This window comes from Euwallacea fornicatus, chromosome 21, assembly GCF_040115645.1.
Source record: "Euwallacea fornicatus isolate EFF26 chromosome 21, ASM4011564v1, whole genome shotgun sequence".
Lineage (NCBI taxonomy): Eukaryota > Metazoa > Arthropoda > Insecta > Coleoptera > Curculionidae > Euwallacea > Euwallacea fornicatus.
The window spans coordinates 994,693-1,007,693 of record NC_089561.1 but is presented as its reverse complement, the minus strand read 5'-3'; positions in this window follow the sequence as shown (position 1 = coordinate 1,007,693).

Below are 13,001 nucleotides of genomic sequence, written 5' to 3'. Positions count from 1 at the left end.
TCTAACTAAATGTTAATAATAAATTGTATTTCATTCTGCTGTGTTTTGCGGCTATTTATGTTCAATTTCAACTAGTGGAATGACCGGAAAGTAGATTTGCTTGCACTGAAACGACTAATATATTTCACTCAAGTTCAATGTCGGTACAGGCATTAGCCATCGAGGTAATTGCTTTTCTGTGCCTCCTTTGCAATTTTTTTCTGTCCTATAATTATTATTTCTGTCATAATAATTTCTGGTCTATCTTTAGGAACATTTTCTATAATAACTTTGATGGTTCTAAAAGGTGAATCAATTAAACATAATTTGAAATTCAGTTAGAAAAAGGACTCTGATAAAGCGAGTTCCCTTACCCCCCCTACACAAACCGATTTAAAATCTCTGTCCAAAACTTCGTGAGATTTTTTTTGACTTATTCCATATGTTGATTCACATCTCAAATCCAAATGTTGTTTAATTTCTTCATCAACTATCAGCTTCATTTGCTGGTTATCTATGCTCCATTTCATCCTCTATCTATTTTTATTAATTTTTATTTTCACTAAATAATTGCTATTTATTCGAAAATTTCCGTTGCGTAATTTCATTATTTTCTTCATATTTCCTGCACCTTAATTTGCGTAAACTTGAGTTCAAGTTTCAGCGTTAGCCGTAGAACCATTAAGACAGTTTTGAAAATGGAAGGAAAAGAAGATTGCTACTGAGTGGATCTCTCTATGTAGTTAGCTTATGTGACCATTCTCCCTATTTAATTCGCATATAGTTAGGCTCAAATCGTGTAACTTTTAAGATAATTATATCGTTCATTTCATTGTGGTGGTTTTTTCTACAATTCTCCTACAGCATCATGTCCCGGAAGAAACACCCTCATACAAATTTAGTGTTAGTTTTTTAAATTATTTGCTTTCTGGAGAACCATCCCTGTATATGCATTTTTTATGCCACCCTTCAAGTCAGCAGAAAAATACACCGACAAGGCAAGCGCATTATCAATAATATCTCAAATGGGGTTCTGAGAGCTAGGCAATTGGACTGTTTCTATATTGTAGCATCTCTTTTGTAAAACATGATTCGAGTGATCATAATGAAGCTTGAGCAGGAAATGGATGCATGAAAGTAGCTAATAATTGAACAACTTGAGGGTTGAGTAGATAGAGCAACGTGAAAGATCCAGTTGTTATTTCACATCAGAATTGCAAGGATGTTTTGAATTCAGTTAGAAATCATATTTACGTCATTCGATTGAAACTGACCATTTAATGGTAAAATAGTCGTGTGGAGTGAACATTTCAGGTAAAGAAGAATTTATGACGGATCTTCTTCACCAATGACGAATTCAAAGTCGTTGGAATATGCAAACGATAGATCCCCCTCCCCTCGTTCCTTTCATAAATCATTATTTTTCCTAGCTATATTTTTAAGTCCCTTCTGTTTGTAATGAGTCCACTATTGTGACTGGACCTTCTTCATCCTTCTCTGTTCTCTCCATATCCGCTTTCCTAGCCTAGTTTTTCCAAAAAGTGTCCCTTAATTCTGCTCTGTCGTTAAACATTGATTCTTTTCGCAATGATTTCAAAAACCTCTCAAAGAAGATATCTAATGGATATAAATCAGGACTTCGTGGTGGCCTCCCTTGCATCTATGAGATAAGGAGCAGGAGCGTTCTCTCGCACATAAAAAAAATATTGCTTTAAGGCTAGAGAAATATCCCCCACAACCAGAGATAAGTCGTTTTTCAAGGGGCTCAAGCACCGTGCTCCATTCAGCGTTGCCGGAAGGAAAAGACTGCCACAAGGATTCAGCTTTGATGAAAAATTGCACAGGCCTTAAATGGTATGGAAATAACTTCTACTTCCAAAGAAGTTTAAAAATAGCTAATTTGCTGACCTCTGCTGCTTTGGAGATACGTCTTGTGTTAATGTCTGATTTTTACAGTGCTCGGACGACTATCTGCTCTTCTTTATCCACAGCGCGAATTTCTTATCCTCCATTTTTCGGTTTTGAACCAGTATCGTCGAATTTGTCGTAGATTAATTTAAAACCTCATACAGCACATTTGGGCAAATAATTGGAACGTCTACCTATCTATCCATCTATCTATTTATGTAGCCGTGCATTCGTTAAAAATCAACTTAATATCTCAATAAATATAGGAGCTGAAGAAATGACTATTGAATTTGAAATTTACCTTCTTATGTACGTGTATGAAGTAGGAATCCAATTTGTCTCTCTTATATTTCTTGATGCTGAAAAGATCGGCGGCTAGCGAATTGGCCTCAATTTGTATGATTACAACTTCATTTTGCTTTTACGTTGGTCTTAGAACATTTCAAAGTTTAATCAAATCCTCGTTTGGTCGCGGAAAGTCCCCACCTTCTAATGATGAGTTTTTCATAGTGTATTATCAATGTAATAAAAATAAGGCCCCCGGCAATTTATTTTAATACACCTTCAGCTCAAGAGGTAAAATTTTCGTTAAGCCTAAAATCCCCATATTCCCATCTCACACACATTGAAACGATTTTTCGCAGGTAGAGCATCGCCATCATTAATAACTTCCAAACACGTCTCTCTTAGTCGGATTAAAAAATGCTTCACAAAAGTAATTTCTACCTTTCTGGTTCAAACAAAACCATCCTCAAGATACAGTCGGGCTCTCACTCCGAGATTTTCGTGTCACTTTTGAATCTTTAGTCCGCAGATCATTAATCTTCCCCCAGTGAGGAACAAATACCCACCACTGCCGCAATTTATTGGTAAGGGTGTAATACAGGGTTATACCTAGGACCGCAGTATCGCTTTAAAATCAGAAGGTGTGATGTATATTCCACGGTACTGTATTATCAAGTTCATGCCAGATGTCCTTTTCCGACCACCTTCAGTGGCATATCATCAATTACTATATCTTTTATCTCAAATCGGAGCAGTCAACATTAAAAACCGAGTTGCTGGTTATCAGTACCGGGAATGGGTATTACAGTAGGCGAGGAACAGCACTTTAATGCTGAGAGTGGTACTACGCAACAACGCTCTTCTCCGGCTCCATTTCAAAGCCATTTATAAAAAATAACTTGTATTTTATGAGCTCAACTGTTGATTGTGCGTAAGCGCTCATCAGATGATTATTAGTGTTGACTGTAACGGTAATTTCTTGCGTGGTGCCTCTCTCAGCTGCAACTGATTAATAATCATCCTGATTGATAATCGTGTCACAAAGTATGCAGTCTAACCGTGGGGTCCAACCTATCTTTTTTATTAATTAACTACATTAAAGAGTTGACTGCCTGTTTCGAATCCCTTCAGAGTTTTAGAAGGGTGGCTCTCTTAGCCGAGATAAGGAAACGCGTTTTTCGAGGGGGTAGCAAATTGGGCCCAAGAATTTGACTCCAAAGGACACTTACTGCTCGGAAACATTCACTGACAATTCCATCCACAAAATCAATAATTGGGAAGGGAATGATAGCTGCGTTATTAAATTCGAATTAGACTTTTACTGTGTTACTTTAATCAAATTTGAATTAGAATTTGAAGCAGAAACTGTGCCTTAAACAATGCATAACTGAAAAATTCCTTAAAAACAATTGTCGGTGTAACGCACAATAGATGAGTTTCATTTATCATATGAGCATTTGCATTCCCATTTGACAGAAAAAAATGCATTGCAATGGCGCTGTAACGGGTCACGACAAGGTTACGATGGAGGCTTGTACACTATAATAGCGTTTACATATTCAGTTACAAAGAGACAATATTGTGTGTTAAAGGATGCAATGTATCATCTTGTAGCTGTCAGTGGTGGGCACACCTTCACCGGGAAATGACACACTTTGAAGATAATCTGTACTCGCCATGTTGGTTTGGTGTGTGGGGAGGTTCTGGCTTCGTGTGGAGGGAATGAAAAATCTTAGGAAAGCTCCTCTAGCGCAGATACCAAATACGTACTGATCTTGATAGATGAGAGGTCAGTTGATGGAACATTTACGGGAGGCACAGGGCCGGCTTCAGCAAGTTTCGGCGTCCTGGGTAAAATCGTTAACCACTACCCGATCCCCTATGGAAAACCGCTGACAAGGAAAGTCCGCTGTACTTCCTGGTCTTCCGTCCTATGCCAACGCCCAACCTGGCCCGCCCATATTATTAGCCGTGAGGCAATTGCCTTACAAAGTACCTCAAATTAAACGTTTTGACTAATTCTATAAAATGCTTCAAACCCTTCCGCCGAATCTTGTTCAGTATCCAAGATACAGGATCACTTTGGGCTCTAATTTTTGCGATTCTTTGGTGCCGTGCCCTTTCAAGGTTCCACGAGCAGAAGATCCATGTATATATGGGACCTTATGAGTTCACTGGACCAAGAAACAGGACATCGAAAATGTCGTTTTTTTTCAAAAAATGTCATAGAGGGGAATTATTGCTCCTTATTTCCCCTTTCAAATCTGGCTTAAATCACAAAGACGCATTACACATATTCTTCGGGCTTCGAAAGGAGACAAATCTCCGTGAGGATGTTTTTTGCAGAGTCGCAGAGTAGGTACACGTCTCTATTATTTAAAGCAACCGCTATCTCTCTTATAGTAATTCGAATCTGAGTCTAGGTCTCACTGAAGGCTTTCAGCAAATCTTTTCCCGGGTATTTATCCGATCGAAAACAGCAGCGATTATCACATTCAAAATAAAGAAAGTTCTTTAACTGGCTGTCAGTCAAGTCAGGCGGTAGAAAGAGGGAGCGAGGGGCCTTTAATCTTGAAGGGTAGATAGAAAGAGTCTTTCGTTCGTTTCTTACGTCGGAGAACATTTTTTCGGTCTCGGGCTGGGAAAAGTTTGTTGTTTGAAGCCGGTGCGGCGCGCCGACCGCCCGGCAAAGCATCATTAATCACCGCGCGATTCCGAGTGAGTGACAGCTGCTCTGGAGCGAACGCGGCCCCCCTCCCGAGACAGGGATGGATCTTCTTTTTAATTAAACTAAACAAAAAAGAAGAAAATCTTCGGGTCTTCCTTGCAGATGAGGATGCGATGAACTACAATTTGATACTAAAAAGTGCGCTAGAGTAGTCACAAAATCAGTTCAGAAATTGAGGAGTGAGGAACTTCCAGTACGCACTGAGAAATATGCAGTACGGTTCTGCTCTGCGCCCTTAGCCCAAAAGAACTCAAGGGAGCTTTCATAAAATTGCAACAACTCCAAACCGAGCGAAAAGGAGAACGCGATGAACTTTCGAGTGAGCGATTCTTCCCTGAAATGATGACGCGGCAATACATTCTCGAAACGAGGTATTTGTTTCGGCTTAATTAAATTGAAATTGGAAATTGCCATGTCGAGGATTTTCAGTGTCAGCGACATCTCCCGTTTTAAGTTCAGGGGACGACTCAATCATTCTAATTAGATTTTTGTATAAATCAAATCCCGAAATTTTAAGCATTCGTCAGAAAGAACATCCCGCATTAGCCTCATAGGCTAACTTTTGCCAATTAACAAAAAACGATTTCAAAAAACCATGATGACTAATAGCGAAAATTTTCTCTTCCACTTGCACGTTGATGTCTCCCAGATCAATATTTTTGTAGACGTTAAAGGAGATAGGAACAGTAACTCTAATAAACTGAGTCTTACTACCCATATTAGCATGAGTTTTTCTTTAGAAGATCCATTGTTTTGTGGACTGAGTCACTACCTTAACTTTAATTACAACCTTCTCCGGTGTTCAAATAAAAATAAACAGAAAATTAGCATTGCAAATGTGTTTTCAATTAATAATTGCGTTACCTGCTATAATGATAAATATTACTTGAATAACACTTTCAATATTTTTAAGTCTAAATTAAATTACGAATTCAATTTACATATTATGGGAATTTGACCTGTGGTGGGAATTAAATTGAACATATGCTCAAAGATAACGAGGAAAACACAGAAAGACATAATGATAGTTCATGAGAGATAAAGAGAGAGATCGGAGCAGGAGTTTTAATCACTTGAAATGTGACAGGTGATATGACAGGACATAAAGTTGTTGATGGTGGCATGTAACTGAAACATCTGATAGAATTTCTGCTAAAACAATTTTATTTTTATTTTAAAGATCTCTCGTCAAATGAGGCCGAGAAAAACTAAAAAAGTTTTGCGAATTATCATGACCTTCAGTTTTGCAAACAATGCAAGAAATTATTATACCAATCGGATGTTATAACTGCTAAGTTAATCTGTTGCATTATGGAATAAATTAATATTGGCACCTGCTAATTTGTCGCAGTTTTGCACATGACTCACCTTTCCTTACGTAACGTTCAAAGTAAAGCTACTGCTGCTGCAATGCAACTCGAAACGTAAATGCAGGATTATTAAGATGAGAATCAGATTCTTGGCACGAAAGGCCTGATACGGTATTGTGAGTATCAGAAGGGTCACAATTATTATTCATTTGTAAATGTCATCCCGTGCCCGATATTCAATATGGTGGGAGTCACCGGACCACACGACGTTGCAAGATAAATGATCTTCAATTCTTGAGATATTTTTGTTGTTTTCGTGTGCAACTTTGCTGCTTTTGCTCGGCTTAGCAGAACGCGTTTCCTATTTCGAGCTCTTATATTTCTTGCTGTTTTGCCAGAGGCGGCGCATCAAGGATTTTCCTGAAAATAAAAATAGTTGGGAGCGGTTTCGAGATTATTTGAGTGTGTACGTGTAACAATGACATTCTCAGGGGTGTTTTTCGGTAGTCACAATTCTATTGTCAGTGGCTTTGACTTTCGGGCATTACCTATATCTGTCGACTTTTCAATGGAAGTCCCACTGGGTATTCCCGTCTGTGCATATTATCAACGAACTTTGTCGGTTTTCTTGTATAGACTTCAAATTTGTCCTTCAAAAGTTATGACGGACCTCCAAAATGATCACCTGAAAAATAAATAACCTATAAGCCTAATTTACCTTGAGCTCTATTTTTAAAATCCCCACCTTCCCCTTAACGAGAAAAGAAGGAGACTTAACCCGGTTATTTGAAAGTTGGGGTGCAAATTGTTGTCGACCCCAACTTCCTCGAATTAAAACGCATTTATCAAAGAAGTTTGGCGGTGCCATTAAATCGATGAAAGTTGGATTTCTCTGTCGAAGACCTACTTAAATTCGCACTTCCTTATCAGAAAAATGAAATAAATTTTGGAGTTGTGTTCGAACCACTAATTAACACATTGCATAGTACACGAGAAACAGCATTTTTATGGCATTTACCATTCCATTATCTTGGAAATTACAATGTGAAATGTTGGTGGTCTCGTTTTAATTCACTTTATCCAATTAAACTTTTACGCTAATGATTAAATAATTGCGGGGCTACATAAAGAACCGGCATTAAATCGTTCTGGAAGGATTAAATACTATTCTTATAAAAAATCATCGACCATCTGCCTGATGAAGGTGTTCAAAATTGTTTAATGTCAACAAATCCCACATAAGAAGTTATGAACGTCCCTACTCAAACAATATTTACAAGATTATCCCTAGAGATTCCCTTTCGGCAGTTTTAATCCTTTGTCAGGCGTTTGTTTCGCAAATGCTACCGGTTAGAACATCGTTCGGATATGTTCTTAGAACTTACCTGACCTACCAGAACTACCAAAATTTATGGGTCTCTTAAAGGGTTGTGTAGGGTGTCAAATCGCTTTTCTTCAGAGATTTATGGGTTTTTTTGTCATAAGATTTACAAGGCTTGCGGTCGAAATATCGAGGGTGTAATTTGAATAAAATTCTAGGTCATCGATACTCAAACACAAAAAGTTGGAATTTTATTGCATTTTAGTTGTAAAATGGCGTAAAGGCACCAAAAAACAATAAATTGACCTTGTTATCGATTCAAAACCACTATGTACAGGACGTATACTAAATGAAATCTAAAGAATACATTGCATGCACCTACAGTGAGTTAAATAGGTGAGTTAATTTAATGTCTGTCCGATGATCGTTGGCCGCGTTTAGCGGAGTCAACATTTGGGAAATTGTGTGGGATTTGCTTCACAATTAGTGCTACAGCCGTGCAATGGGAATTCGTTTTATTTATTTACGTTGAAGTACGTAAAGAGTAGGTCTCGAATCATATTTGAAAAGTTCTGAGTGTGTGAACTAAATCTCGACATATGCACATTAATTTTATATGAGGCCAAATGGGCATCAACTGATTTATAGATTACTCAAGCCAAGTCTTAACATCTATACTAATATAATGCAGCTAATGCAGACCAAAATCGTGAAAAATCGACTAGAATTCAATACATGGGGATTTCCCGTCGTCGAGATGATTCTCACAAAAAAATTCTCTAAAAATAGTCTAATAAAGGGAGGATGGTGTTTTAATAGACATAGGTTCGTTATAACCGATCAAACCTGCAAATTCGTCATGGATAAAGGTTCGCTAGAACTGATGGTTCGTTATAAATGTGTTCGTTGTATCCGAACAAGAATATCACGTAATTAAATAAACACTTTGTACGTTCCTGACATTTAGTTCGTTAAAAACGACCGTTGGTTCTGAGTTTGAATGTATGTATATGGTACTAAGAATAACCTTCCTCCTTAAGTTAAAAGCATTGTCTTAAGACGAGAGGATGGTCCTCCAAAACTAGATTTTGCAAAAGGCTTCTTACCTATATTTTTACGGTTCCCTAATATGCATTATTGGAAGTTCAACTTGTTCCAGACACTCCACCGAAGCTTTATGTTACAAATAATGTCCTTTCATTAAATAAGGCTTCTCTGTGCTTCAAATGTAGTATTGTTCCCACCTTCATTGCAGCACTTATCGACAATGAAAGAAAAGGCTCGGTAACCACTATTTCTTGGGATTTGAAACTTCTTCCACAGCAGGAAAGAGAGTTAGCGTCCACTCCCTTAAAATAATTTAGTTGGTTTCTTAAGATTAGCCTGTATTATTTATTGTATTAAGGGATATTGATTCTAACATAGCACAAAGTAAAAAGTAAATACCTGAGTTAGACTTTATACGTTTAAGTTTTAAATAAAGTGATATTAACGGTCTTCGAAATTTAAAACGAAACAACTATTTTGAGGTTATGGCGGGAAGAATGAGAGCGACATCTGGGAGAAGGACCGTAACATTATCATACTGTCTCTCTCTATATATTACACATTTTCCATCCTTGTCTGGCATTTGTCTGGCATTTGTCTGGACGATTTGGATACTCTGTCTTACTTATAGTGACACATAGACCTAGTTTCTTCAGATTTATCTCTTTATTAAATAGACTATCCCCTTTAACGACCGCTAAACTCTTTGCAGTGGAATGTCTGGAATGTTGACGTGACATAACATTTGGAGGCGCCATGTATTTTGCATTTAACTGTCTTCACCTTGAACTGACCTTCGCGGTAAATTGTTGAAGAAACGCGAGTATTTCAATACCAAGAAACTTTTTAAGCCCAATTTGGCTTTTAGCCTAATTATGTTTAACTGTTTAAGCCAACAAAAAAAATAAATCCGAACAAAAAAAACTGTTGAAAATATCCTTTTTTCAAGATGCAGGACTCTACTCTTTGCCTCATCGACCAACAAACTCTCAATTATTCTAGGAGTATTGCCGATGGTGATTTTACGGAATTCGATTAAATGTTACGAATTGCTTCAGATAGTTGATAAATGAGCGGGACGATTATTTTCTCCTCATTTTCTTCACAGTTTTAATTTGCATCGATAGATATTTTTGCGAATTTTATAAAAAGAGGGAAAGATCCGAAAACAGTCGAATTTGGTTACAAAGGACACGAGGGGCCAGAGATTTTCTCCGCTATAGCCGGACGTTCGGTATATCCTATTCTAGTTAATATGCACATACATAGATATACATAGATACTATCATGTTCGCCTTACAAATTCTTATATGTTGAAAATCATTATTTTATGAAATTTGTATGATCACAGTTAAGATTTATGCAAACATGTCACGTAGTTTGTGCTCAGTTTTTAATAAGAGAATATCTTTTAATGTAGTCCCATACAATTTGTTTAAAATAGATTGTTTACAAATCGTTATCTATTTTAGTAGGCTTGTCTAGATCAACATTATTATGCTTCTTAATCCACCTTCACAACGGAACGCCTTCTTTGTCATCTTGATCTACGAGTTCCCGTTACCGTCCAAAATCCAAAATCGCGCAAAATCGACCACTATTCAGTGCATGGGGATTTCCCGGTGTGAAGATCATCACCGCAAAAGATACCCTGAAACTAACCTAATAAATTTTTCAGGATGGTTTGTAATCGACATTAATTCGTTATAGTCCAGTTTCGCAACAATCGAGTTTAAGTGTCTTTTCTGTGGGATTACTTGCGGTCTCTAGTTAACAAAACCCCAGTCCAGAATGAACAAGATCTAAGAAACAAGATATTTGAATGGTGTGCCATTATTAATTAGACACCAGGTATATTCGAAGGAGTTCATCAGTCAACGTTAATGCGAATTGATGCATATATTGCAGTGGGCGGCACTCATTTTCAGCAATTATTTTAAACTTTATTAAGTTATTTGCAATAGTGGTTTAGTCTTAGTCTTGTAAGTGATCTAAGTTTGTCACGTTATAATATAATCAACAAAAGTCACATTTTTTCGTTTATTTTTTAAAAAGTCTCAGTGATCCAACTTGCAAACTCCCAACGCGGGTTTAAGGTTAAACCTGGTTTTTTTTTTCAAAAATAGCGGCTTTCAGCAACAAATACTAAGAGTTGTGGTTATTTCAATCCAGGTTCGATACCGTATGTGGGTTCCTCTAATCTGTCTGGCTTTAAATGAAAAATTATGGTAATATTTGAGTTTCTCATCACCGATACTCCTAGTATCCGGAATTTAATTAAATTGGCATGCTATCGAACAAAAATATAATCAAAATACTAAATAACATTTCCTTTGAAGCCCTGTATTTCAAGAACCCAACCACTGCGGTTCATATAAAATTTTTATCTTAAAATTTGTCAAAGATCCACTTTTTAAAGTTTGTACAAGTACTTAATAAACACCCTGTATATAGACATATCGTTCGGGAGATATCCCTAAAGCGCAGAACTTACTAAATAATTCGGCGTCATTTGAGCATCGTTCCTTTCTTTTTCTCACTTATCGCGTTTTAGACAGAGAACATTCATATCTAAATACGCACTTACCTTACAAGCAATAGTATTCAATTGTCATATTAAATTTTGATTTACTTCAACTCTGCCTTAACTTCGAAAATGGTATACTAAAGCTCTACAATGGGTCCATTGAGGAAACAGCTACGTTGCAAGACTTTATTTCAGCAATCGCTATCCACTGTAGCGCTGACTTTAAAAGTAAAACGTATTTTGCGGAAAAATTTGAATTTTCAATTTCCACAACATTAATTTCACAGCTGTTTCAAGTACAAGTTGTAGGTGTATGCTGTGATGTTACTATGATGCTGATGCACTCGGCATATGTTGAACGACTGTGAATGCGCCTCGGCAGTGCTGAACCGTTCCAAAAGAGCTGAGTGCTCCGGATAGTTGCAAGGGCCAAATTAATTCATTTTAATGTGCTTTAGACCCTCTTGAAAATTACGACTTTGGTTTATACACTTTTTTACTCCAAACAGACGATATTTAGAAGAATCCACTAGGCTATCCATATTTAGATATTTTTAATGATTTTTTGTTGCCTACGTGGTCTTCAAATTCCATCATTTGGTTTTCCATTAGTGTTCGATTCCATTATGCTTTAATTAACCCCAACCACTAACGTACAAAACTATGTCATCAACTAGTCACAAAGATAATGGGCTAAACTTGAATAAACTTTTATACAAATCTACAGGATTGTGCTTTTTTAGAGGTGGATTGTTCCGTCGGAAAATCGAATTAGCTGCTGAGTTTGCGATGTTCAACGTAACATCGTCGCACGGAGAGCGCACTGTTGCGGCCGCCCGAATTCGCCGTTCAATGGAAAAATCTAATTTTGAATATAAGTGGCAATGCTTAGTTTAGATTCTCATGTCCAATGCGTATTTTCCCTCGAAATCAACTTATTACAAACAACAGCTGAAATCGAGACGGTTGATTAAATCTCACCCTCCCTCATTGGAAAAAGGGGACTTTCGGCTTAGTGGAAAAGGCATATAGCACCCGTTTTCTTCTTTCGTCCACAGTGGCAAGTTATTGAACGCCGTCAACTGGATGACTGGTCATAATTTGTCGTGACAAGCGGTTGCGCCGACAATGACTTGCATGATCCCAAGTGACTGACTCGTATGCCGATCGTTCTTATCGCAAACATCGCTTTTTACGCCGCTCGCACCACAATCGAATCGTTGTTGTAGGTGAGCGTGTTGTGTTGCAAACTTTGATCGATCATTTCAGATTCCTGTGTTCAGATCGGTCAAAATATTTTCCTCTTAGCCATTATACCGGAGCGGGTTCAAAATTGCCTCGAATGAACGATCGATCCATTGGGAGAACCTCGATCAAATTGAAAATACACAAATCATCTGCACAGTTCACAAAATTAACTCATCACCAAAACGATCCGAACGACCTTAACCTACTTAGAACCATTACTGTCCATGTGACAATAATTAGGACTCTTGAAGAATGTTTGTGTGCAAGAAGAGATTGATGATCTACGGAAGTCTTCATGCTAGTTTCGACTATTTAAAGTTGAATAATGGAGGTTCTTAGTTATTGCAGATGGTCCCAGAAAAGAAATCTATTTCGGTGCTCGTCCAGTTGGTTATTCTGGTCGAGAATCAAAAGGATGGTGAAATGGTTAAAATTCGGGTTTTACAGCTGCCATCAGCTTTGGCAATGTTACTCGTTAAATTTGGTTTGCAAAGATAATGAATCGATCACAGTGTGATGTAAAATACTAGTTTCGTCTGGTGATATTTATCATTACCATTTTCGAAGTCATGCGCAGAAGTCATACTCATTGGCTGGAGTAATCTCGAGCCAGAGATTCTTGATTAAATTTTCTAAGATATGGATCGA